Source organism: Nerophis lumbriciformis, linkage group LG24, assembly GCF_033978685.3.
Source record: "Nerophis lumbriciformis linkage group LG24, RoL_Nlum_v2.1, whole genome shotgun sequence".
NCBI lineage: Eukaryota > Metazoa > Chordata > Actinopteri > Syngnathiformes > Syngnathidae > Nerophis > Nerophis lumbriciformis.
In genome coordinates, this window is record NC_084571.2 from 10,423,243 (window position 1) to 10,448,564 (window position 25,322).

Below are 25,322 nucleotides of genomic sequence, written 5' to 3' on the forward strand. Positions count from 1 at the left end.
ACGCTAACTTTTCTTATGACACAATGTTGACGTTAGCCTGCTAATGCATTATACCAGCATTTTAGCAAAAACCCCCAAAAACTAAAAATACTGGATTTTGATATTTGGCAACATCTTAGAAGAATGCTCACTTCTCGTATGTTAGCATGCTAACATTAACATGCTAACATGTAAGAATGTAAAGTTAGCATTTTATTTTAAAAAAAACAACAACCTAAAAATCATGGATTTTGATACTTGGCGCCATCTTAAAAGTATGCTCACTTCTCACATGCTAGCATGCTAACATTAGCATGCTAAAAATGTAATGCTAGCATTGAAAAAAAACAAAAAAACACCTACAAATCATGGATTTTGACACTTGGCGCCATCTTAAAAGTATGCTCACTTCTCGCATGTTAGCATGCTAACATTAGCATGCTAAAAATTTAATGCTAGCATTTTATAAAAAAAGTAAATAACCCTAAAACCATGGATTTTGATACTTGGCACCATCTTAAAAGTATGCTCACTTCTCACATGTTAGCATGCTAACATTAGCATGCTACAAATTTAATTCTAGTATTTTATCGACATTTTATTCAATTGATCCTAAAAATAATTGACTTTGATACTCGTTACCATATTAAAATAATGCTAACTTTTCCAATGTTGTAATGTTAACGTTATCATGACGTGGCGTTGTATGCTAGTATTTTAGCTCATTTTATTCATTCGAACCTAAAACTTATAGATTTTGATACTTCCGGTTGAAAGCACGGAATGAAAACTTGTCCAAAAGATGGCGCCGTAGCACAAACAGTAAAACACCCTCTCAGTGTTTTTGCTTGTTTTTTTTTGTTTTTTTTTAATACAAAACTTCGGCCACTGTCACATTACGGACAGTTTGAACAGTAACACTGTGTGTGAATATTCCATGAAGCGATCCTTTGACGGACCACTAAATGGGGCCCACGTACCGCAGTTTGAGAATCGAAGCAAACGCAAAGAGCATCGACTCACAAACTGATTGTACAGATTCGGGATGTAACGATATCAAAATGTCACAATCCGGTTATTGTGACAGTTTTTATTTTATCACGGTATTTCTGAATGTGCTTATCATAATTTCATACAGATACTGAATTCTGGTAACCAAGTTTTAATAAAAAAAACAACATAATAAATTGACAAAAAAAAAAACTGCGATAAATTGACATTGGCAGAAGAACTAAAAATCCATTAAAATATTGAATAACATTTTTATTTGGGTGATGAAATGGACATTTTTCTCATTTTGTCTTTGTTAATAAAGTTGTAAAAAAAACAAAAAACGTCCGCGTCATATCCCGCCGATCGATCGCTTTGTTTTATGTCGTATGTGCACAATCAAATATCGTAATTACTCCGAAACTAACGTGTTTGTTTACGTTTCAATTGTGCTGTGTCCTTTCTTGACGAGGAAAGACGTTCGTGTCTCTTGTTTTCATGTTGGCATTTAAGCTAGCTAACAAGCTAGCGCCAGCCAGTCAAATTGCAAGTTATCAGTCACGTTTTATCATCGATGATTTTAATTTAAAACGGTAATACTAATACTATTAATAATACTAACTAACTTGATTATTATTGATATTGTTTATCGTTACATCCCTGGTACCGAAACAGGGGCCCCTAGATAAATTGGGGCCCTAAGCAGACTTTTGTCTTAACACAGAAATATTTCACACTTTTTTTATTCATGTATGATTATCTTTTTTAATCAAATTTGAATTGAATTTAATGCATGTTTTGTGCTGAAACTAATTCAAGTTCAATACAGGAAGTAACTTTTTATGAATGACAACAACAACCGGCAACACACTAAAATGAGCTTGGTATCAAATAGGAAAAGGCAACATCACACAGCAAACAACATGCACTACTACTACTACGGGGGAATAATGAACAACAAATCAATGAAGTGACAAGCTTGCAATCCTACAATACCACGTTTGTGAACAAGAAGACTACAGCCGTGGAAGCAGATTCAATCTCTTTATTAGCTAGCGCTAACACAATCCAGTGAAAACATTCAACATGGCTGCTGTTGTTGCCAGCAAAATGCTGCTGCTAAGCTAACAAACAAAGCAGAGCTAATGCTGCTTTGTCTGGGCGCTGATGTCACACGTCACTTAGCCTTTTAAAGGCACACACACACACACACACACACACACACACACACACACACACACACACACACACACACACACACACACACACACACACACACACACACACACACACACACACACAGCTTTCATGAAATATCTCAGCTGCATTTGCCAGATATTTAAAGTTGTTTTTAAGTAACGCAATATTGACTTAACTCTTAGTTAATTACATTACTAAAGAGTAATCATGTGAGCAATTCAATTACTTTTTTTTTTTGGCAGAGTAGCTATAATTACTTTGTAAAAGTAATTTTCCAAATACTGGAAATATCACACTGAGCATAAATGACCGTATTTGGTGGACTATAAGCCGCTACTTTTTTCCTACGCTTTGCACCCTGTGGCTTTCAAAATGGTGTGTTTAATTTATGGATTTTTCTTCGCTAACGGCCATGATGTTTTGTATTCAACAAATATTTTTCAACAGACGCTGAAAAGGTGTGTCGTTTGTGCTACGGCGCCATATTGTGGACGAGTTCGCTCACTCCAGGAAATGTACTTCCTCCTAGAAGTACAACCCGTTTCGTCTTCTAATCGTCCATCGCGTTTCTACTCGTATGGATTCTTCATTCATCGCTCCAAGTTTTACAATATAACTAAAACAATTCTGACCTACTAAACCGTCCCATGTGTGACGTCTGCAGCAGTGTTTTCATGCATGTTTGTACGTGCTATCGTAATGCAATCAAGCTAGCTTCGTTGGCATTAGCTAATATGCTAACACGATAACGAGTGTCTGTATTGTATTGTTTCGGTTTTGTAAATTCACCAAAACGTCACCGTGGAGTTATTGAGTCTGTTTAGCTGATCGGAGAGAGCGAGCTTCTGCAGCTAGCGGGTCCATGACCATGACGTCTGTTTTGTTTGATTCCCCGTTTTACTGCCCTGTTACAGACACAGTTTGGAAACAAATAAGGTATGTAAATAAACATTTACAAAATATTTCGGCTTATGGTCTGGTGAGGCTAATATATGTAAAACTATTTTTTTATTTAGAAAAATGGTGGGTATGGCTTAAATACTGGTGAACTCTATAGCCCAAAAACTATGGTAGTAGCTGGATTGAACCTAGTATGTCTGTTTTACAAGACCAGCACTCATGGGGAACTATGCCGTTATATTCTTGTCAGTGACGGAGCAGAAGGCGGCTAGGAACACGTTTGCGGTAAAATTCCGTTTGAATTTTGACTTATTCCCGGCAAAATGGGACCCCTGCAAAGACGCACACATGACCCGCATTAACACTAATCCTCGTTCTAAGCTGCGGTTCATGCTCAGGAAATTCCTTCTTCACCGAGTCAGCAAAAACAATCAATTTTGAAGATTTACTCGACCTTTCTGGATTTTGTCAATTTTACAAGAAAACTCAGTTCCAGTTTTGGAGATTTTAGCCGTAAACAAGGCCCCGCATCAAATGACAATTAAAAGCAATCTGGCGCACAAACACAGGACTCTCCAAACTGGAACTGCTCCCAAAAAAATTACTTGTTGTTGCAGAAGAGAGGGTATCTGCACGGCAGATCAGACATGTTGTTGTACTTCCGTCCCGGTGGGACTCTGGTGCAGACCACTACCATCCAGTTGAGTGGCGGAGCACGCCGACATGTTTCAGGGACCGCTGGCGCTGGACGTGATTGCACAAGCCTGAAAAAGAGCACCCATGTTGTCTTGGAGGAGTGGAGTTTTACATTTTGCATGCAGTTTTTGGTGCTCACCCGTTGCTCACAATACTGCATAATTGCTCACATGTTTCGTCCTCCTAGGGAAAAACAAGAACACAATTGGAAAAATGTTTGAGGGGTTTTTGGTGGGTTTCACTTCCAATACAATACCGATATTAACCCGATAAGAAAGGAGTCCAATTGTAAGTACATACTTTTATGTCAATAAATGTAATCTGGCATATGCTGTTGAGATGTTTCATGAGAGCAGAGTGTATGTGCCTTTATTGTAAGTACATATTTTGAATTTTCAAGTGGTGAGAACAGTAGTAGTTATGAAAAACACTCACCTATTTACTGTCATTGTAAACATTACTTTTTCAAAAGTAACTAAAGTTGCTTCTTATTTAGCAAAAAAGTAATTAATTACTTTTTAATAAATGTAATGAATTAAAGTTAAAGTTAAAGTACCAATGATTGTCACACACACACTAGGTGTGGCGAAATTATTCTCTGCATTTGACCCATCACCCTTGATCACCCCCTGGGAGGTGAGGGGAGCAGTGGGCAGCAGCGGTGGCCGCGCCCGGGAATCATTTTTGGTGATTTAACCCCCAATTCCAACCCTTGATGCTGAGTGCCAAGCAGGGAGGTAATGGGTCCCATTTTTATAGTCTTTGGTATGACTCGGCCGGGGTTTGAACTCACAACCTACCGATCTCAGGGCGGACACTCTAACCACTAGGCCACTGAGAAGGTATTACTAGGTAAAGTAATTAACGAGTATGTAAAAAAAAATCTGGAATATGCTGTTGAGATGTTTCATGAGAGCAGAGTGTGTCTGCCTTTATTGTAAGTACATACTTTTAATTTTTAAGTGGTGAGAACAGTAGTAGTTATGAAAAACACTCGCCTATTTACTGTCATTTTAAACATTACTTTTTCAAAAGTAACTAAAGTTGCTTGTTATTTTGCAAAAAAGTAATTGAATTACTTTTTAATAAATGTAATTACTAGGTAAGGTAATTAATGCGTTATGCAAAAAAAAAAATCTGTAAAAAATCAAGTACATCTTGAGATGTTTCATGAGAGCAGAGTGTGTGTGCCTTTATTGTAAGTACATACTTTAAATATTTAAGTGGTGAGAACAGTAGTAGTTATGAAAAAAAAACCTCACCTATTTACTGTCATTGTAAAAATTACTTTTTCAAAAGTAATAAATGTTACTTGTTACTTTGCAAAAAAAAAAATTAATTACTTTTTAATAAATGCAATTAATTACTAGGTAAAGTAGTTAATGCATTATGTAAAAAAAATAATAATAATTGCATATGCTGTTGAGATGTTGCATGAGAGCAGAGTGTGTGTGCCTTTATTGTAAGTACATACTTTGAATTTTTAAGTGGTGAGAACAGTAGTAGTTATGAAAAACTTTCCCCTATTTACTGTCATTGTAAACATTACTTTTTCAAAAGTAACTAAAGTTGCTTGTTATTTTGCAAAAAAGTAATTGAATTACTTTTTAATAAATGTAATTACTAGGTAAAGTAATTAACGCGTTACGCAAAAAAAAAATCTGTATAAAATCAAGTACATCTTGAGTTGTTTCATGAGAGCAGAGTGGGTGTGCCTTTATGGTAAGTACATACTTTAAATATTTAAGTGGTGAGAACAGTAGTAGTTATGAAAAAAACTTTTTCAAAAGTAATTAAAGTTACTTGTTACTTTGCAAAAAAATAATTGAATTACTTTTTAATAAATGCAATTAATTACTAGGTAAAGTAGTTAATGCATTATGTAAAAAAAAAATTGCATATGCTGTTGAGATGTTTCATGAGAGCAGAGTGTGTGTGCTTGTAAGTACATATTTTAAATTTTTAAGTGGTGAGAACAGTAGTAGTTATGAAAAACACTCACCTATTGTTACTTTGTAAAAAAGTGATTGAATTACTTTTTAAATAATGTAATTACTAGGTAAAGTAATTGAGTTACATAAACAAATAAAAAAAACCCTGTAAAAAATCAAGTACATCTTGAGATGTTTCATGAGAGCAGAGTGTGTGTCTTTAAAATGAAAAAAGTATCTCAGATGTGTTTGTTAGCTCAGCAGCATATTAGCTAATGCTAACGACGCTGGTGTCATTACTTAGCACCCAGAAATATGCATGAAAACTCTCCTACAGACATCACACATGGGACGGGATGGGATGCTATCATGCTAACATTATTATGCTAACATTAGTATGCTATCGTTTTATGCTTTTATTTTAACCAATTTTTATCTTTTGAACCTAAAAATCCAAAAGGTTATTACTTGGGGCCATCGTAGAAGTACGCTAACTTTTCTTATGTCATAACGTTGACGTTTGCCTGCTAATGCATTGTGCTAGCATTTTAACAAAAAAAACCAACAAAAAACTAAAAATTATTGTATTTGATTTTTGGCGAGATCTTAGAAGTATGCTCACTTCTTGCATGTTAGCATGCTAACATTAGCATGCTAAAAATGTTATGCTAGCATTTTATGAAAAGAAAAATAACCCTAAAAATCATGGATAGAAGTATGCTCACTGCTTGCATGTTAGCATGCTAACAATAGCATGCTATACATGTACTGTTAACGTTAAACCCCCCCCCCCCAAAAAAAACAAAAAATCATGGATTTTGATATTAGCACCATCTTAGAAGTATGCTCACTTCTCACATGTTAGCATGTTAACATTAGCGTGCAAAAAATTTAATGCTAGCATTTTATAAAAAAACACAACCTAAAAATCATGGATTTTAAAACTTGGCGCCATCTTAGAAGTATGCTCACTTATCAAATGCTAGCATGCTAACATTAGCATGCTAAAAATGTTATGCTAGCATTTTGTTAAAAATGTATTCGATTGATTCTAAAAATAATTGACTTTGATAATCGTTGCCATCTTAAAATACTGCTAACTTCCCCAATGTTATAATGTTAACGTTATCATGACGTGACGTTTTATGCTAGTATTTCAGCTAATTGTATTTATTCGAACCTAAAACTGATGGATTTTGATACTTCCGGTTGAAAGCACAAATAAAGAAAGAAACATCCTCTCACTTTAAACAAAATAAATTAATTATTTTAATTATGTGCGTCAGCCAAGGAAAAATCCATAAATTAGCCGCCCCTTCTTATCAGCCGCAGAGTTCAAAGTGTAGGGGAAAAAGTAGCGGCTTATAGTCCGGAATTTACGGTACACGTTGTTTGCTGTGTGATGTTGTCTCTTACTAAGTTCATGCTAGTGCTGGTTGTTGCTTTCATTAGGAAAACGTTACTTCCTGTTTTGAATTGAAAGTTGTTTGTTTTTTAAATATTTTTTTGTAAATCATGAATTGATTTAAAATTTTAATAAATATAAATCGCAATTTGGACGGTTGGTTATCAGTATCGGCTCATTTTTTAATGTGGCAATAAAAATAGATTTTTTATCATCAAAAACAATTACTACACAAATTGGTACTGTTGAGTACCAGTATTCTTTCCCAGATAGCAGAAAGTGGTACTGTATCGGTTCGAATGTGAAAAGTACCAGCCCTATGGTATCATTCAGCAGATGTAGGGATGCAATAATGAGCCTGCAGCGTGATGATGGATTGGTGTTCAGCTTCTGAATCATTTAGCGCCAGAAGAGTTTTAGTCAGCGCTCACAAGCTAAATGTGGGACAAGTATTGGCTAGTTATGCATGTGTGCACTGCTCCACTTTCTGCCCTTGTCTGGAGAATGCTAACATTGTATGCTAGCATTTTAGCTACTTTTATTTGTCTGACACTTGGCGCCATCTTAAAATTATGCTTTCTAATGTTAGCATGCTAATATGTTATGCTAGCATGTTTTTTAATTGTATTTGTTTGAACCTAAAATTAATCTTCAAACTATGCTAACTTTTGCCATGTAATCATGCTAATGTTAGCTTGCTAACATTTTATGCAAGCTTTTTATCAAATTTTATTTGTTTGAATCTAAAATTCATTGATTTTGATACTGAGCGCCATCCTAAAAGTATGCTAACTTTTCTTATGTTATCATGTGAACGTTAATATGCTAACTTTAGCATGCTCACGTTTTATGCTCGTGTTTAGCCAGTTTTATTCATTTGAACCTAAAATACAGGGATTTTGAAACTTGGCGCCATCTTCAAAGTATGCTAACTTCCTATGTCATTCTAATGTTAGCATGCTAACATTTTATGCTGGCTTTTAAAAAATGTGTATTCGTTTGAACCTAAAATCAAATGAATTTGATACTTGCCACCATCTTCGAAGTATGTTTATGTTCTATGTTATCATGCTAAATTTAGCATGCTAACATGTTATGCAAGCTTTTTATCTAATTTTATTCGTTTGACTTAAAAATTCATTAATTTTGATACTCAGCGCCATCCTAAAAGTATGCTAACTTTTCTTATGTTATCATGTGAACGTTAATATGCTAACTTTAGCATGCTCAAGTTTTATGCTAGTGTTTAGCTAGTTCTATTATTTATTTTTGAACCTAAAATACAGGGATTTTGAAACTTGCCGCCATCTTCGAAGTATGCTAACTTCCTATGTCATTCTAATGTTAGCATGCCAACATTTAATGCTGGCTTTAAAAAAAATGTTTATTCGTTTGAACCTAAAATTAAATTAATTTGATACTTGCCACCATCTTTGAAGTATGTTTATGTTCTATGTTATCATGCTAATGTTAACATGATAACATGTTATGCAAGCTTTTTATCTAATTTTATTTGTTTGAATTTGAAATTGATTGATTTTGATACTTAGCGCCATCTTAAAAGTATGTTAACTTTTCTTATGTCATGTTAATGTCATTATGCTAACCTTAGTATGCCAACATTTTATGCTAGTATTTAGCTAATTTTATTCATTTGAACCTAAAAATCAGGGATTTTGATACCTGCCATCTTTGAAGTATGCTAACTTACTATGTTATCATAGCATTCATTTCAAAATGTTTATCTAATTTTATTCATTTGAACCTAAAATTAACTGATTTTGATACTTGGCGCCATTTTAAAAGTATGCTGACTTTTCCTATGTAGTTTATCATGTTAACGCTATTATGCTAACATTAGTATGCTAACATTTTATGATAGTATTTTAGGTAATTACATTTTACTTGTACACATTTTCAATGGGAGACAGGTCTGGACTACAGGCAGGCCAGTCTAGTACCCGCACTCTTTTACCATGAAGCCACGCTGTTGTAACACGTGGTTTGGTATTGTCTTGCTGAAATAAGCAGGGGCGTCCATGATAACGTTGCTTGGATAGCAACATATGTTGCTCCAAAACCTGTATGTACCTTTCAGCATTAATGGTGCCTTCACAGATGTGTAAGTTACCCATGCCTTTGGCACTAATACACCCCCATACCATCACAGATGCTGGCTTTTCAACTTCGCGCCTAGAACAATCCGGATGGTTCTTTCCCTCTTTGGTCCGGAGGACACGACGTACACAGTTTCCAAAAATGTTTTAAATGTGGACTCATCAGACCACAGAACACTATTCCACCAGTCTCTTAGATGAGCTCGGGCCCAGCGAAGCCGGGGGCGTTTCTGGGTGTTGTTGATAAATGGCTTTCACTTTGCATAGTAGAGGTTTAACTTGCACTTACAGATGTAGCAACAAACTGTAGTTACTGACAGTGGTTTTCTAAAAATCAGGGATTTTGATACTTGGCCCCATCTTACAAGTATGCGAACTTCTTCCATGTTAGCATGCCAACATTTTAGGCTAGCATTTTGGCTAATTTTATCAGTTTAAACCTAAATAATCGGGATTTTGATTCTTGGCGCCATCTTAGAAATAGGCTAACCTTTTGAATTTTATCCTGCAAACAATAGCATGCTCCGGTATTGTACTCGCATTTTAGCTCATTTTCTCTGTTAACACCATATAATATTGATTTTGATACTTGGCGCCATTTTAGAAGTACGCTAACATGTCCGATATTACCGTGCTAACATGTAACATGCTAATGTATTGTACTAGCATTTTAGCTAATGTTTTGATGTTTAGTTAAAGTTAAAGTTAAAGTACCAATGATTGTCACACACACACTAGGTGTGGTGAAATTTGTCCTCTGCATTTGACCCATCACCTTGTTCACCCCCTGGGAGGTGAGGGGAGCAGTGGGCAGCAGCGGTGCCACGCCCGGTAATCATTTTTGGTGATTTAACCCCCAATTCCAACCCTTGATGCTGAGGGCCAAGCAGGGAGGTAATGGGTCCCAATTTTTTATAGTCTTTGGTAGCCCTAAAAATCTTGATTTTGATACCTGATGCTGCCATCTTAGAACATTACGTAGAACAAGTTAGCATACTTTGAAGATAGCACACTGCCTATATATTTTATTGATTACAGAATACAGAGATTGCAATTATTACACTGTAAAATGTTTGTTATCACATTCCTTAATTCTCCATGTGTTGTCTGACCTCAAAAAGTACTTTTTTGGTTTGTGTAATCGCACAAAGGCTGCTGGCGTGACCCCACGAGGCAGAGACGGCAGACGACGTGCAAGTAAAAAGCACGTAATGAGGGCGCACCAGCATGTGTGCGGCAGTAGATCGCAGGGGAGCATAGCAAGGAATGTGACACTGGTCGATAAACCCTCCTGATTAGTGATTAAGGAACAGGCGATCCACCTAATCACTCATCAAGAGCAGGTGTGGAGAATCAGTGCTCAGGTGGCTGAGCATGAGATCAGGCAGGAAGTGGAACACACACACACACACAAAAAGGAAGACCATAATGACTTGTCGTCCATACCTGGTGTTTGTCACTGTCATTTTCTGTCTGCTGCTTGGTTGCTCTTCTCGTACGGCACCTCTTCCTCCTTCTGCCTGCACGCAGTGACAAGTACATTCCCACTCTGACACTTTATTGTCACAAATGTTTGTGAATGTTGCCATGGAGACGTCCCCATCCCGCTAAGGCGTCAGGTCATTGTACTCGCGTGAAGGACACAAATGTTACATTCCATGTTCCTTGTTACGGACGTGCGGGAGGGTGCATGTCTCGCCAAAACACCGGCTCGGCTCAACCTTTTTTCCCCCCCAAGTACCATTATCACTGGAGGAGTAGAGGGAAATGAATGGCTAAGCATGCTACTTGCACACACTGACACAAGAAGGTATCCGCTAAATGCCCGCTAGCATCTTTGATAAAGCATCGCATCAAATTGATCCTAATTACCGTGCAGTCCCTGAATGCCATCTTGTGGACAAAGTGAGTAAATCAGATCAATGACCCTTGAATGTATTTAGAATTCATAGAACAGCATTTACTTATACGACAGTCCAAACAACCTTCCCTAGTCATGGTGCAATTTTTTTAAATTAAACTCACATAAAGGTCGACACTTGGTCACACATAACACAACCTACTCACTGAACTTTGTGGATAATATGAAAAACTAAAAAAAACCCACCATAAACAATTTCTAAATTACACTTATTTAAAGCCATTATAGTGCATGATGGGAAGAATGCAAAACACACTTATCCATGTTTGGCACATTTTAGCTGCTTGATATTTCTGATTGATTACAAAACTTTTTTGTTTTAATATCCAAATATATATATATCCATCCATCCATTTTCTACCGCTTATTCCCTTTGGGGTCGCGGGGGGCGCTGGAGCCTATCTCAGCTACAATCGGGCGGAAGACCCCCGCCTTTGATCTTATCAGACCCATTGTCTGATAAGATCAAATAGTTCACAGTAGCACTGTACATAATCATAATACCAGGGTGTCCAGTGAGGGGCATTTTGTACTCCCTCCTCCCAGGAAGAATGCTTTGCGGAAATCTTTTATTTATAGATCTTTATCGCTCTGGAATAACCTGCCTCAAATTCTCACCGGCATTAAAAAGAAAGTAATATTTTATCTGAGTCTTTAAATTAGTTTGATCGTTGATGATTTGTTTGGTTTTATATTGTGTAGTTATATTTATATGGTAGCTATTATTCTTTGACAGTAAATTGTTTGCTTGTTTTATTATTTTTTTCTGTATTGTATAGTTATAACTATATGCTTTTACTTTTAATTGTATTGACTTGTGGACTAGTGGGTTGTTGAGGCAACCAGCTAATGGGGATCCTTAATAAAAATCTAATCAAAATCAAATTGTGGGTTAAAGTGAACTGAAGGGAACGTGTGCCCTATGCTCCTCTACTACGGTCTGCACCGGAGCAAACAGCAGGACAGGAGTAACAACTACATTATTACCTGTTACGTTTTATAATGCCTTTTTTTCCCAAGGCATTATAGTACCGATTTCAATCAATTAGTATCGCGGTACTTTATTAGTACCGGTATACCGTACAACCCTAACATATACACATATATACATACATATACACATATATATATACTTACATACACATATATATAGTTGGGACACCCCTGTGCTAAAGCTTCAATGTAAAGTCGCGCTGATCGATCCAGATGTCGATACTATCGATATCTAGTATAGTATCAGTACATAAACGTACTGAATACAAAAGTGATGAGATGAAGAATTTTATTTTCCTTGTAATTGGTTGTGTTTGTTATTGTTTACAAAGTGATAGAGGAAGTCTCTGGATGCAGGAAGGCTTTGAAGGCAAAACCCGAATGATTTGTTTTTGTTTACATTTTATTTTGTTAAATAAATATTTTGCAATATTCAATACCCCAAATTCAATGCATTGATTGTGCTGTAGAACAATACAAGCAAATTCAAATAAGCTTTATAAAAATGTGTTCTTGTGTTTACTTGAGTTACTTGCTATTAAACACGTTCAGTTTTATAATCTTTGGTCAAAGTATCGGATCAGTACTCAAAATTGGATCAGATCTGACGTGTGACAAGATGTCCCGATCCCACATGACAAGGTTTTCTACTTTCCTGTGCTTAGAATTGTTTCCTGTCCTGGTGCTCTTATTTTGGTAGTATTTCTTGTTTGGTCTCTGCGTTTTAAAACACCTTTACTTTTCATTCCTTGTCCTGACAGCGCAGCAGTTCTTCGTCGTTAATTCGATCTATTTCAGGGGTGTCTGACTATTTTTTTCTGAGGGCCATGCCGCAAATATGGCCGCCCTTGGGGTCTGCTTGTAAGAGTGAGAAATACATGTTTATACACGATTGTTATGCATTTGTTTTTTTACGTAATGCGTAAAAATAAAAACAATCACCTGAATTTTATCGTACAATTTACAGTATTTTTATGGTATATTACTGTAAATGTAAAAAATATTTTTTATATAAAAATTTGGACGATGACTGAGCAGCCCGTTTTTTTTGTTTGTTTTTTAATCATACAATCTCTGGTTGTTTTGCTGTGTATTACTGTAAATAGAAAACATTTACGTAAAATTTTAGCAACAGAGCGACCATGTTTTTATTTTATTTTTTTAATCGTAGAATCTTTGGTTGTAGTTTTTATTTATTTTTTAGTTTTGCATTAGTGTAAATGGAAAAAAACCTTACCATGGCTTTTTCAGGGGAAAACAGTTTTTTACGGTAAAATGTATCTTAAAATCTCTGGTTGTTTTGAGGTGTAAATTCTGGCAACTAAGCAGCCAATTTTTTTTAAAATCGTAAAATCTATGGTTGTTATTTTTTTAAAGCGTTGCAGTACTGTAAATTGAAAAAACGGTAACATGGCTTTTTCCAGGGGAAAACTTTTTCTTACAGTAAAATTCTGGCGACAGAGCGGTTAGTTTTTTTTATCGTAAAATCTATGATCGTTTTATTTGCACATTACGGTAAATAGATATTTTACAGAAAAATTCTGGCGACTGAGCGGACAGTTTTTTTTTTAATCTTAAAATTGATGGTTGTTTTTGCAATGTACTGCTGTAAATAGACAAATGTAAGTACAATTTTGGCAACTAAGCAGACTTTTTTTTTTAATCGTAAAATATATCGATGTTTTTCTTTTACAGTTTTGCATTACTATAAATGGAAAAAATGTACCATGGTTTTTTTTAGGGTACAATTCTGGTAACTTAGCAGGTGTTTTTTTTCTTAGCCATAAAATCTATTGTCATTTATACAATGTACAATTTAATTAATAACTTGCTTTGAGATTATAAGTCAGCCAGATATTTATTTTTATTTTAACATAAAAAAGTTGTAATGTATGGTAATGTAATATTTGTTACATTATTTGGAAACACAAAACTAATAGTTCATTATTATTATTATTACAGATTAAAACTACTTTCCAACCTTAAATTCATGTTAATGTAACTAGCATTACATTAACATGAACAACATTATTACAGATTCATACATGAGTAAAGCACATATTTGATTATTTTGATTTCTTAAAAATGGAATGCATGATGAAATAATATTTGTTGTGTTTTAGATAATATTGAATACAAATACATGCAGGTGCATGCAGTACATTTATTTTTTTTTCTGTCAAAACAGATAAAACGAATACATTTATTAAAAAAAGATAAAGTACCCTGTTGACACATTATTTCCAGGCATCATCAAACAATGTGCCTTGAGTTTGACACCTGTTTTCTATATAGTCCCACCTCTTTCCCTCCTTCAGTGTTCATTTATTATTTAGTGTATGCCAAAGTGCTCTGTTGCTTCTGAGTTCCTGCTTCTTTTGCCTGGTTCCTAATCAAACGACCTTCTGCGTGTACTTCGCCTGCCTTTTCTGCGCCCTGGGATCACGACAAGAGTCGTATTGACCACACGCTGCTGGGTAAAGCTACACCTTTTGAGGTTACACTGACATAGATGGCCAAGACCTATACATAGGTTTTCATATTCCACTTTAGAAGTTCCAGTAATAGTCAGTGTTGGGACTACTGTAACGCCGTTAGTTTCGGCGGTAACGAGTAATCTAACGCGTTATTTTTTTATATCCAGTAACTCAGTTACCGTTACTACATGATGCGTTACTGCGTTATTTTACGTTATTTTTTTAGTATCGACTAGAAACAAGCGCTGTGGTGTCGTTCTTCTGAATCTTCCTCTGTCACACGCCGGAGAGAAGAAAAGAGGCGTGTGTGGGGAGGGGAGGGACACACGTGATCCGCGGTTTGATATCCATCCATACAATTTTCTACCGCTTGTCCCTTTTGGGGTTGCGGGGGGTGCTGGAGCCTATCTCAGCTGCATTCGGGCGGAAGGCGGCAATAAGTCGCCCAGGTAACACGCGAACGTTATGAGAACGTTAGGAGAACGTAGTGGCATTGTTATGGGAACGTTAGTTTGTAACGTTCAAAGAACGTTAGGTTGTGGAGTTCTTGCTTGGTTAGCAGAACGTTAGCCAAGAACGTTTGGCAAGAACGTTTAGGGAACTGTTTAGGAACATGCTATTTTCGTCTGTTTTTGCTCTATATTGTCAGGACTAACACTCAAACACAAAATTCAACAATAATTCTTTATTAGTGATAATTATAATACAATAGAAATGGAATGCAATGGTATTTACGTCTGTTTTTGTGCTATATTGTCAGGACTATAACAAACAGAAAATTCAACAATAATTCTTTATTAGTGATAATTATAATACAATAGAAATGGAATGCAGTGGTATTTTCGTCTGTTTTTTTTTTTTGATGAGGTGGCGACGTCGCCACCTCATCAAAAAAAAAAAAGTTGTTCGCACGTTCAGTCCACACACAGCGTGGTCATGGCGAGCAAGGTAACGGAGGAGCTTGAACGCCCCGCGCCATTGAATCGGTGTGTCTATAGGTGCAGACTCCGTTGTGCAAAACGAGGGTTTTAAATACATGCTGAACGTGCTTGAGCCACGTTACGACACCCCGTCGCGCACCTCCTTCAGCGATAAGATTGTGCCAGGTCTTTATGAGCAGGAGTACAAAAAAGTTGTGGATGAACTATCCCGAGCATCATCTGTTGCGCTCATGACAGACGGGTGGACGTCCAGCGGAACTATAAGCGCTCACTTCATCACAGCATACTAGGAGATGAGAAGACACGCCCCCTCTACGAGAGTCACCTTGCGCAGGTACTGACACAAGCAGTGGAGGAATGGAAGATAAAGATATCCCAGTCACACGTGATAATGCCAAAAATCAAATAAATGCAGTGAATGAGGCAGGACTGGGACCACAAATAGGTGCTTTGCACATGTAGTGAATTTGGCATCACATCTCAGTCAATAGGATGGAGCGCCTCCTTGGGAGGATCAGGAAGGAGGTTTCCTACTTCCACCCAAGCACAACAGCTGCTCATGTGTTTAAGACAAAGCAAGAAATGCTAAAGCTGACTACTCATAAAGCTCATACATGATGTCCCAACAAGGTGGAACTCCACTTATGATGTGTTGGAGCAGCAGGCAGCTATATACTCTGCATTGAAATCAAATGTCAAAGACATCATCACCCTCTCTGATGATGATGTGAGAGTGGCAGATGAGGTCCTCCAGGTGTTTAAACCCCTCAAAAGTGTTACATCTCTACTGAGCACTGAAACTTCACCATCTGTGTCAATGATCCTGCCACTGAAAACAAGGATTCTACAATCCATGGCTCCAAGTGTAGAAGACAGCAGCATCACTCCAGATGTCAGGCTTTATTTCACTACCTATCTTTCAAAGAAGATGATGTGCTTTCTTATGTTGCACTTTAAGTTGTTTTTTATTAATGGTCATTGGTCCAAGTTTAAAGAAAGGAGAAATGCCTTTTTATGTTGCACTGTTTTTCATTATGTTAAAAGGAAAATAAAAATGCATGCCAAGTTGATCAACATATTGTATTATTCTCCAGTGCAATAACAGTACTGAAATGAAGGCTAAAAGGGCATTAATGGGAGCTTTAAAAAAAAAGAAGAAAAAAAAGAAGTAACTAAATAGTTACTTTTCACAGTAACGCATTACTTTTTGGTGTAAGTAACTGAGTTAGTAACTGAGTTACTTTTGAAATAAAGTAACTAGTAACTGTAACTAGTTACTGGTTTTCAGTAACTAACCCAACACTGGTAATAGTTGGCCACAACTCAACATTGTCAGCCACCTGTTCCGTGCCCTGTAAATAATCTGTGCACTGTAAACCAAAACTTTTGTCACACGGCGTGGCGAAGTTGGTAGAGTGGCCGTGCCAGCAAACGGAGGGTTCAATCCCCACCTTCTACCATCCTAGTCACGTCCGTTGTGTCCTTGGGCAAGACACTTCACCCCTTGCTCCTGATGGCTGCTGGTTAGCGCCTTGCATGGCAGCTTCTGCCATCAGTGTGTGAATGGGTGAATGTGGAAATACTGTCAAAGCGCTTTGAGTACATTGAAGGTAGAAAAGCGCTATACAAGTATAACCCATTTATCATTTATCATTTACTTCTGGCCAGGGCCGCCCCTCCTTATACGCACATTAGGCACTCTCTAGCCCTGGAACCCAAACGGGGAGTTAGAACCAGCAGCTCGCTAACTTGCATGATTTTGCCCTTAAGTGCTACGGTCACGGTTGTTTACATTAAAAAAGACCCATGGGGGCGTGGTCCAGCACTCGTTCTAACGGTCCCCTGGCAAGACCCTTGATGGTGGGCCCTATTTTACATGTAAAATGTGAATTAACAAATGACCCCTGGGAAAAAAATAGTGGAATCAGCAGGCCTTTTAGAAAGATCGCAGCATGTAGAAGGAAGTTACGACTGTTATACTTTTACGCCACAAGGGGGCGATGTTGGTCTCAATATCAACGTCGTGTGGTGCTCAGACCACAACCTCAAATCCTCATATCAGTTTGGAAGGAGATCCGATCATCGAAAGTGAAATAAAAACAGTCTGATGGTTGATGGCGAGGGACAGTTTTTGCCGGCAGGTTCCGCCCACCACTAAAGGATACCAAATGGTCCTGACCCATTCGGCACGTCAGGGTGTCAGCATCCTCATTTCTACCAATTTTGACCAAGATCTGAATTTGTGGAGCCGAGTTATAAATGTTGAACGTTTTTTGGCGAAACCGTCATATTAAAGCGTGCCGCCATGCCACGCCCACATTATATGGCGTTGGCAAAATCCCTTCGCAATTAATCATCGCCTATCTGATTAGTATCTGTCCATCTGGTATCAACTAATTTGGTCAAAGTCCCTAGGAGGGGTCTGGTAAAGTACGACTCCTGGTTTTGGCCTATCCAGAAACCAAGATGGTTGACTTCCTGTTTGTTTTCAGGCAAAAATAGAAAAAAAAATAAAACAAATGCTGTTTTTTCCTCCAACAAGTAAAATAAAAAAGGAAAAAAATAAATAAATAAATACAAATAATAATAATACATTATTATGATCAAAATCAGTAAATCTTAGGTTCAAACAAATAAATTATAAATAAATAAAGTAAAAAAAAAACCAACTACAGACAGATAACATAAAACCACAGACAGCTTCATTCCTGAATGGGCTTAGAGAGATTTAGCAACTAACAAGCACACAAAAGGCTCATCAACCACCCACGTCTATTGTGTTTCAGTCGGTGTTAATTTGGAGATCAGTTTCTCCGACACACCTCAGAAAGGCACCAAATATGCGTTCTTGAGACTTTTTCCACGCGCCCTGTCATGGTGGACCCCGAAAATATGTTGAAATTGTAATATTTATTCGACACAACATTGGAAAACATTAACAGAGGCTTCTCAGAGGGTGAGATAACTCCTGGAATTGACTGACTTAGAATGGGCCAAAAGTATAGATGTGTGTGTTCAAGTTAAAGGAAACGGCTGTAATGTTTGCTGTGGTCTGGAACAACATGGCACACAAACAACTATGAGAAATGCAGCCAATATTACATACAGATAATGTGTCATGAGACATGCACATTTTAATTAAATGCGCAGAGCACATAAGTAAAGGAAATTAAATGAGCTCAAATATACCTACAAACAAAGCACAATGATGCAATATGTACATACAGCTAGCCTAAATAGCGTGTTAGCATTGATTAGCTTGCGGTCATGCACTGACCAAATATGCCTGATTAGCACTCCAACAAGTCAATTACATCAACAAAGCTCACCTTTGTGCATTCAGGCACAGTGTAAAAGGTTTGGCGGACAAAATGAGAAAAAGGAGTGGCATAAAACACGTCTTTCTGTGGCAGCGTCGGAGAAAGTTCTACATGTAAACAAACTACGGTGAGTTCAAGGCCCGGCCAAATGAGTAGGCGAAAACGGCGCCCGCCAAATACTCTCATCAGTGAAGCATGTTTAATATAAACAATGGGATTTCTAACAATTAGGAAGGTTTGTCCTACTACAGAAACCATATTCAAACAAAATATATTTTTTTCCTTGAGGGGGGGTTACTCACTTATGCGGTTTCTCATAGTCATTCACATCGACGTCCCTTATGTGGGCTCTGTACCGAGGATGTCGTTGTGGCTTGTACGGCCCTTTGAGACTTTTGTGATTTAGGGCTATATAAATAAACATTGATTGATTGATTGATTGATCTTTTTCCTACATTTTTCAGAAAGCTCCAGGAGCCACTAGGGCGGCGCTAAAAAGCCTTAGCCCATTTGGGAACCTTGTTTTTAGATGTTAATGACGGCTTTTCTTCAGATTTTCTGTGTTTAAATCCTGTTTCTTTTCTGAGCTTTTTTTTGTACAGTTTTCCCCCAGACTTTGTTTTGCTGTGCATTTTCTCTTTTTCAAGACATTTTGCTTGAAATTTCCCCGATGTTGTCCTTGGTCTATCAATATGCTCGCCTTTTACAACCTTCCCATGTTATTGGTACTTGCTCCACATTTCTGTGAACAGTCAACATCTTGTGCAACCTTCTTGAAGAACTTTGATAATCATCTCCTTTGTCTAAATCTCTCCTGTTGGAGCCATGATTCATGTCAATGCACATGCCCGCAACAGCTCGCCAAAATGTGGACACTCCTTTTTAATTGCAGACTCATGAACACATTTCATCTGATGCGGGTGTTATCTTTGGAAATTAACATTTACAGGGTGATTCCATAATTTTTTTTTTTTTTTTTTACAGAAACTGTTGCTGACTACGACAGTTTTTCTTGATATTAGTGTTTCTTAAAGCAAAAAAGTTGCTGTTAAAAATGACTGTAGTTTGTGTCATGTATGTTATCTGCTTTTTTTCCTACAAAATGAAACAGTTTCCTCTGTTTTGTCATTGAAGGCTATTTTTTCAAAGCAGTGGATATTTTGGGATAATGCGTGCGAAAAGGTGCCGTGGAAAGCCGGAACAAGAGTGTGAAATTTAACACCCGTGACCCATTTGTCTCGCCCTGTTGTGTTGTCAGACGGGTAAAGTACACACGTCACACCTGACTGACACTGGTGTTATATGAGCTGATTGCAGGGTTTTGTGTTGCTGTGTGAGCGTACAAGCACACACTTCCTGTGAGAGCCACTCTCCTAAAGCACCAGTTTTGCAGGAAAAAAACAAGAATCACTATAAATAGTAAAACTGCATTTTTGTATTTGTTTTTAAATGCACACAATGGTCAGATGGTCAGTTAATGTCTTCTAGGGATGGGTACCGAATCCGGTACTTTTTTTGGCATTAACCGAATCTCGCCGGTCCTATGTGAAATCAAACGGTGCCATGTTCCGGTACCCGGGTTGCGCGTGACGTCACTCTCTGGTTGCCTCTTCGCACTTCAGCAGCACTGAGAGCGGACCTCATACCTCTTGGTAATGTTGCCATTTTCAAAGCCAACAAAGAAAAACGCTCTTAAAAGTAAAGTAAGGCTTTACTTTTCCAAAAATGCGCTTGCTTGATGCTAATATACATTAGCTTTGCTACTGATTAGCATTAGCACTTTTACATGGCAATTTTAACGCCTCCAAATTTGTTAATGAGAACTACAACAAAGATGCACGTTACATTCAAACAGCTGGTGCGTAATAAGTACAATGCTTACAGTATTATGACATTTTAGGGTGCAACAAAAAATATACACTACTGCCATCTAATGCAACTGTAATTGAAACTCAAAAATGTGACAATAAAACAAGATATAACAACTGGACAAAAGTGGACCTCGTACCTCTAGGTAAAGTTTCGATTTTCAAAGCTAACATAGAAAATGAGAAAAAAAAAAAAACGCTTTAAAGTAAGGCTTCACTTTTCCAAAGATGCGCTAGCTTGACGCGAATATACATTGGCTTTGCTACTGATTAGCATTAGCACTTTTACCTGGCCATTTTAACGCCTCCAAATTTGTTATTGAAAACAAAGATGCACGTTACATTCGAACAGCTTTTGCGTAGTAAGTACAATACTTATAGTATTAACACTTTTTGGGGCGCAACAAAAACAAAAACTATGCACTACAGCCGTATAATGTCTTGCGAATGTAATTGAAAGTCAGAAATGTGATAATAAAACAAGATATAACAACTGGGCAGCTCATTATTAAATGTTGCAATAAACAATTAGATTTTATTATTTAAATTTAGATTTTATTAAAATAATCAATATTTAACACACAAAAGTATCAAAAAATGGTATCGTTGAGTACCGATATCGATTCCCACGTATTGGGTTTTGTTACCGTTTCGGTTCAAATGTGAACTGGACCCATCTTTGGTGGTATAAATAATATTCTAGGAACAAATTGTAGGGGCTCGTCCAGGATCAGTCTTCATCTTCTACGGTAAAAAAGTAAGAGCTCAGTCGCCAGAATTTCAAGGTTAAAAATAACGGTACTGTTTTTCCATTTATAGTGATGCACTCAAAAAAACAAACAAAAAAATACTGTATGTTTTTCTCTGAAAAACTGGCAGCTCAGTTGCCAAAATGTTACTGTAAAAATAAGAGTGTTACCGTTTTTCAATTGACATAACACTGTAAAAAAATGAAGATTATTCTGCAAAAAATGGCAATTCAGTCGACAAAATTCTACCGTAAAAATAAGACTGGTACCGTTTCTCAATTTACAGTTATGCACTGTTAAAAAAAAAAAAGCAATAGACTTTACATAAAAAAAAAAAAGTAACAATCATTGTAAATTTTACAGTAAAATTTCAGTGACTAAGCTGTCAGTTTTTTTTATTTATGTTTTTGTTTTGTTTTTTTACAGGCTAACTCGGTGGGTCAGCAACCCATGCGGCTCTTTAGTGGCGCCCTAGTGGCTTCCTGGAGCATTTTTAAAAAAGGATTAAAAATGGAACAAGATGAGGGAACATTTTATTTTTTGTTTTAGTATGTTTTTTGTTTGAGGACAAACATGACACAAACCTTCCCAATTGTTAGAAAGCCCACTGTTTAATATGTTTGTGTGTATGCTTCACTGATGAGAGTATTTGGTAAACATCGTTTTGTCCTGCTAATTTCGGCGGTTCTTGAACTCACCATAGTTTGGACTGTGACGCAACAGTTTGTTTACCTGTAAAATTTTCCACTAGTCTCATTTTGTCCACCAAAAGTTTTATGCTGTACGTGAATGCACAAAGGTGCGCTTTGTTGATGTTATTGAGTTGTTGGAGTGCTAATCAGGCATATTTGGTCAGTGCATGACTGCAAGCTAATCAATGCTAACATGCTATTTAGGCTAACTGTATGTACATATTGCATCATTATGCCTCATTTGTAGGTATATTTGAGCTCATTTAATTTCCTTTACTTATGTCCTCTGTGTATATATTTGCATGTCTCATGACACATTATCTGTATGTAATATTGGTTGCATTTCTGATAATTGTTTGTGTGCCGTGTTGTTCCAGACCACAGCAAACATTACCTAGCTTGCCAAAGATTGTAATAAATCTATTAAAAGTAGGCTATTATAGCTAATATAGACACTTACGTCATGTGTTGACTTCATTATAAGACTTAAGACTTTTAAATTCATTTTGATAGCAGGCTATTATAGCCAACATAAACACGTCATGTGTTGCCTTCAAGACTTATACAAGACTTTTAAAGTCATTTTGATAGTAGGCTATTATAGCTAATATATACATTTATGTCATTGTGTTGCCTTTATTATAAAACTTAAGACTTTTAAATTAATATTGATAGTAGGCTGATACAGCTAACAGACACGTCATGTGTTGCCTTCATTGTAACACTTATACAAGACTTTTAAAGTAATTTTGATAGTAGGCTATTATAGCTAATATATACACTTACATCATGTGTTGTCCTCATTATAAGACTTATACACAGCTTATCATTTTTTGCGGCTCCAGACAGATTTGTTATTCGTATTTTTGGTCCAATATGGCTCTTTCAACGTTTTGGGTTGCCGACCCCTGGTCTAACAAGAGAACTATAGAACCTGACGGGCTGTACTACCTTACTTATATATGGCGGTATGACGCATAAGTTCTCACTCATGGTGCAGTCGCATGTTAAAAATAATTTTCACTCTGGCCCTTGGAGACAAAATTTTGGGCCCTCCTGTCTTAGCGTTTAACAATAATTTGGAATAGACGGACTCCATGGCAGAATTCATAATAAAACACACAGGACCGCCCCTGGCTAAATTGGGGTCCGCAACAAAACTGTATTTTCAGCCCCCCCCCATGTACTTTAAGCACATTCATCCATCAGTTTTAGGTGTGCTAAAATGACATTAGAAGAGAATGTACTCACGGGTTGATTCTGCTGGAGAATCTGTGCCGCAAGATGAGGCCGATGCTGGTCAGGACCATCAGCGTGGTGCACATGGTCCCCTGGGGAGGCTCTCCTTCCTGCCGGTCAGGTCTGCAGCATCGAGAGCCCCGACACAGGAAAAGGCGAAAGTTTGCGGCGTAACAATCGGACTATTCCTGTCTCTCCAATTGGCTTCGACTCACCGATGGTGGAGATTAGCTCCGAGGATTAGCCGGGATCAAGGAGGGGTTGGATCTGGCTGGCAGGAGCGGGAGGCAAACACTCGCCTGCTGTGGTAGGTTTTTTTTTACCGCCATGTTGTCAGAACAGCACAGGGGAACAAAGAGTGCACTCACAACAAGGTTATTCTTAATAAAAAGTATCTAGATTGAGACTTGAGTGCTCCCTCTTGGCAAATGTGATTGATAATGCCTTTTAACACCACCTGTATCTATTTGAAGTATGTATCTCTATACGCAGTGTGGCGCCGCTCCACCAGGCTAATATCAATCACCTCCAATACAGCAAATAAACTGCATTTTATTCATATCTTAAGTTACACACCAAGTCAAGAGTAGGCATGCTAATAGCTAAGCTAACCGCTTAGCTACACCAAGAAATATGTGCTTAGTCAAGTTTAAGAAGTGTGGATGGAAGCACGTTACAGCAGGAAGTAAGCAGATATTCACAGGAAATTGATAAATAGATCAAGAGTTTTAGAGAGGACAATATAACAACAAGTGTTTGTTTGGCAGTATGTCAGTCAGTACACACATCCATGAATTAGCTTGACGCTAATATACATTGGCTTTGCTGTTGACATGCTACTGATTAGCATTAGCGATTTTTACATGGCGATTTCAACGCCTCCAAAATTTGTTAAAGAAAACTACAAGATGCGTAAAAAGTACAATACTAAACACTTTTTAGGGGGCAACAAAAAAAACACACCATAAACTGCGGTACATTCCGGACTATGAGCCTCTACTTTTTTCCTACACCTTTGAACTTTGGCTGATAAGAAGGGTTAATATATGGATGTTTCTTTGCCGACGGCCATAATGCAAATAGCTTTCATTAAACACAAAAATACGCTTAAATGGTGTGTCATTGTTTTTGCTACAGCGCCATCTTTTGGAAAAGTTTGCTCTCTGGAGGAGCTGCTGCGTAAATGCCTGGTTAAAGCTTTGAGCCGGAAGTAGAAGTGCCGTTCCGTCTTCCAGTCGTCCACGGCATTTCTACTCGTGTAGATTCTTCATTCATCCCTCCGAGCAAGTTTTACAATATAACTAAAACAATTCTTACTTACTAAACCGTCCCAAAGTGGGATGTCTGTCGGAGTGTTTTCATGCATATTTGTACGTGCTATCGTAATGTAATGAAGCTAGCGTCGTTAGCATTACTGTTTTGTTTTGTTCGTTTAACAGACACAGTTGGGAACAATTAATGTATGTAAATAAACATTTACAGAATATTTCTGTGTAAATAACGCTTTTCAAAATGTATATATATCTGCGGCTTATAGTCCGGTGCGGCTAATATGGACTTTTTTCCCTTCAAAAATGTATTCCGGAAAATACGGGACACACTACAGCTCATTTTTAAATGTTGCAATAGACTACTGTTTTTCAACCTTTTGAGCCGAGGCACATTTTTTTTTCCATTGAAAAAAATTCTGAGGCACACCACCAGCAGAAAACAAAAAAAATAAACTCAGCAGCAGATATTGAGGATAAAAAGTCGTTCTCGCAATTGTTTGATATGAATTTATAATAATAATAACTGGGATTATATAAATCTATATAAATCCAAGTTATTATTATTATTATTATTATATAGCCCTTTTCTAAGTACCCAAAGTCGCTTTACATGTAGAACCCATCATTCATTCA

At 37.2% G+C, this 25,322-nt stretch overlaps 1 long non-coding RNA gene across 1 annotated transcript; it reads right to left on the reverse strand.

Moving 5' to 3' along the window:
* Positions 1 to 1,994: 1,994 nt before the first annotated feature.
* Positions 1,995 to 23,643, reverse strand: LOC133620251 (uncharacterized). Its single transcript, XR_009817498.2, has 4 exons — positions 23,431 to 23,643; positions 10,665 to 10,738; positions 3,905 to 3,948; positions 1,995 to 3,833 (listed from the first exon to the last, which is right to left on the reverse strand). It is a non-coding gene; the product is annotated as an uncharacterized lncRNA (long non-coding RNA).
* Positions 23,644 to 25,322: the final 1,679 nt, after the last annotated feature.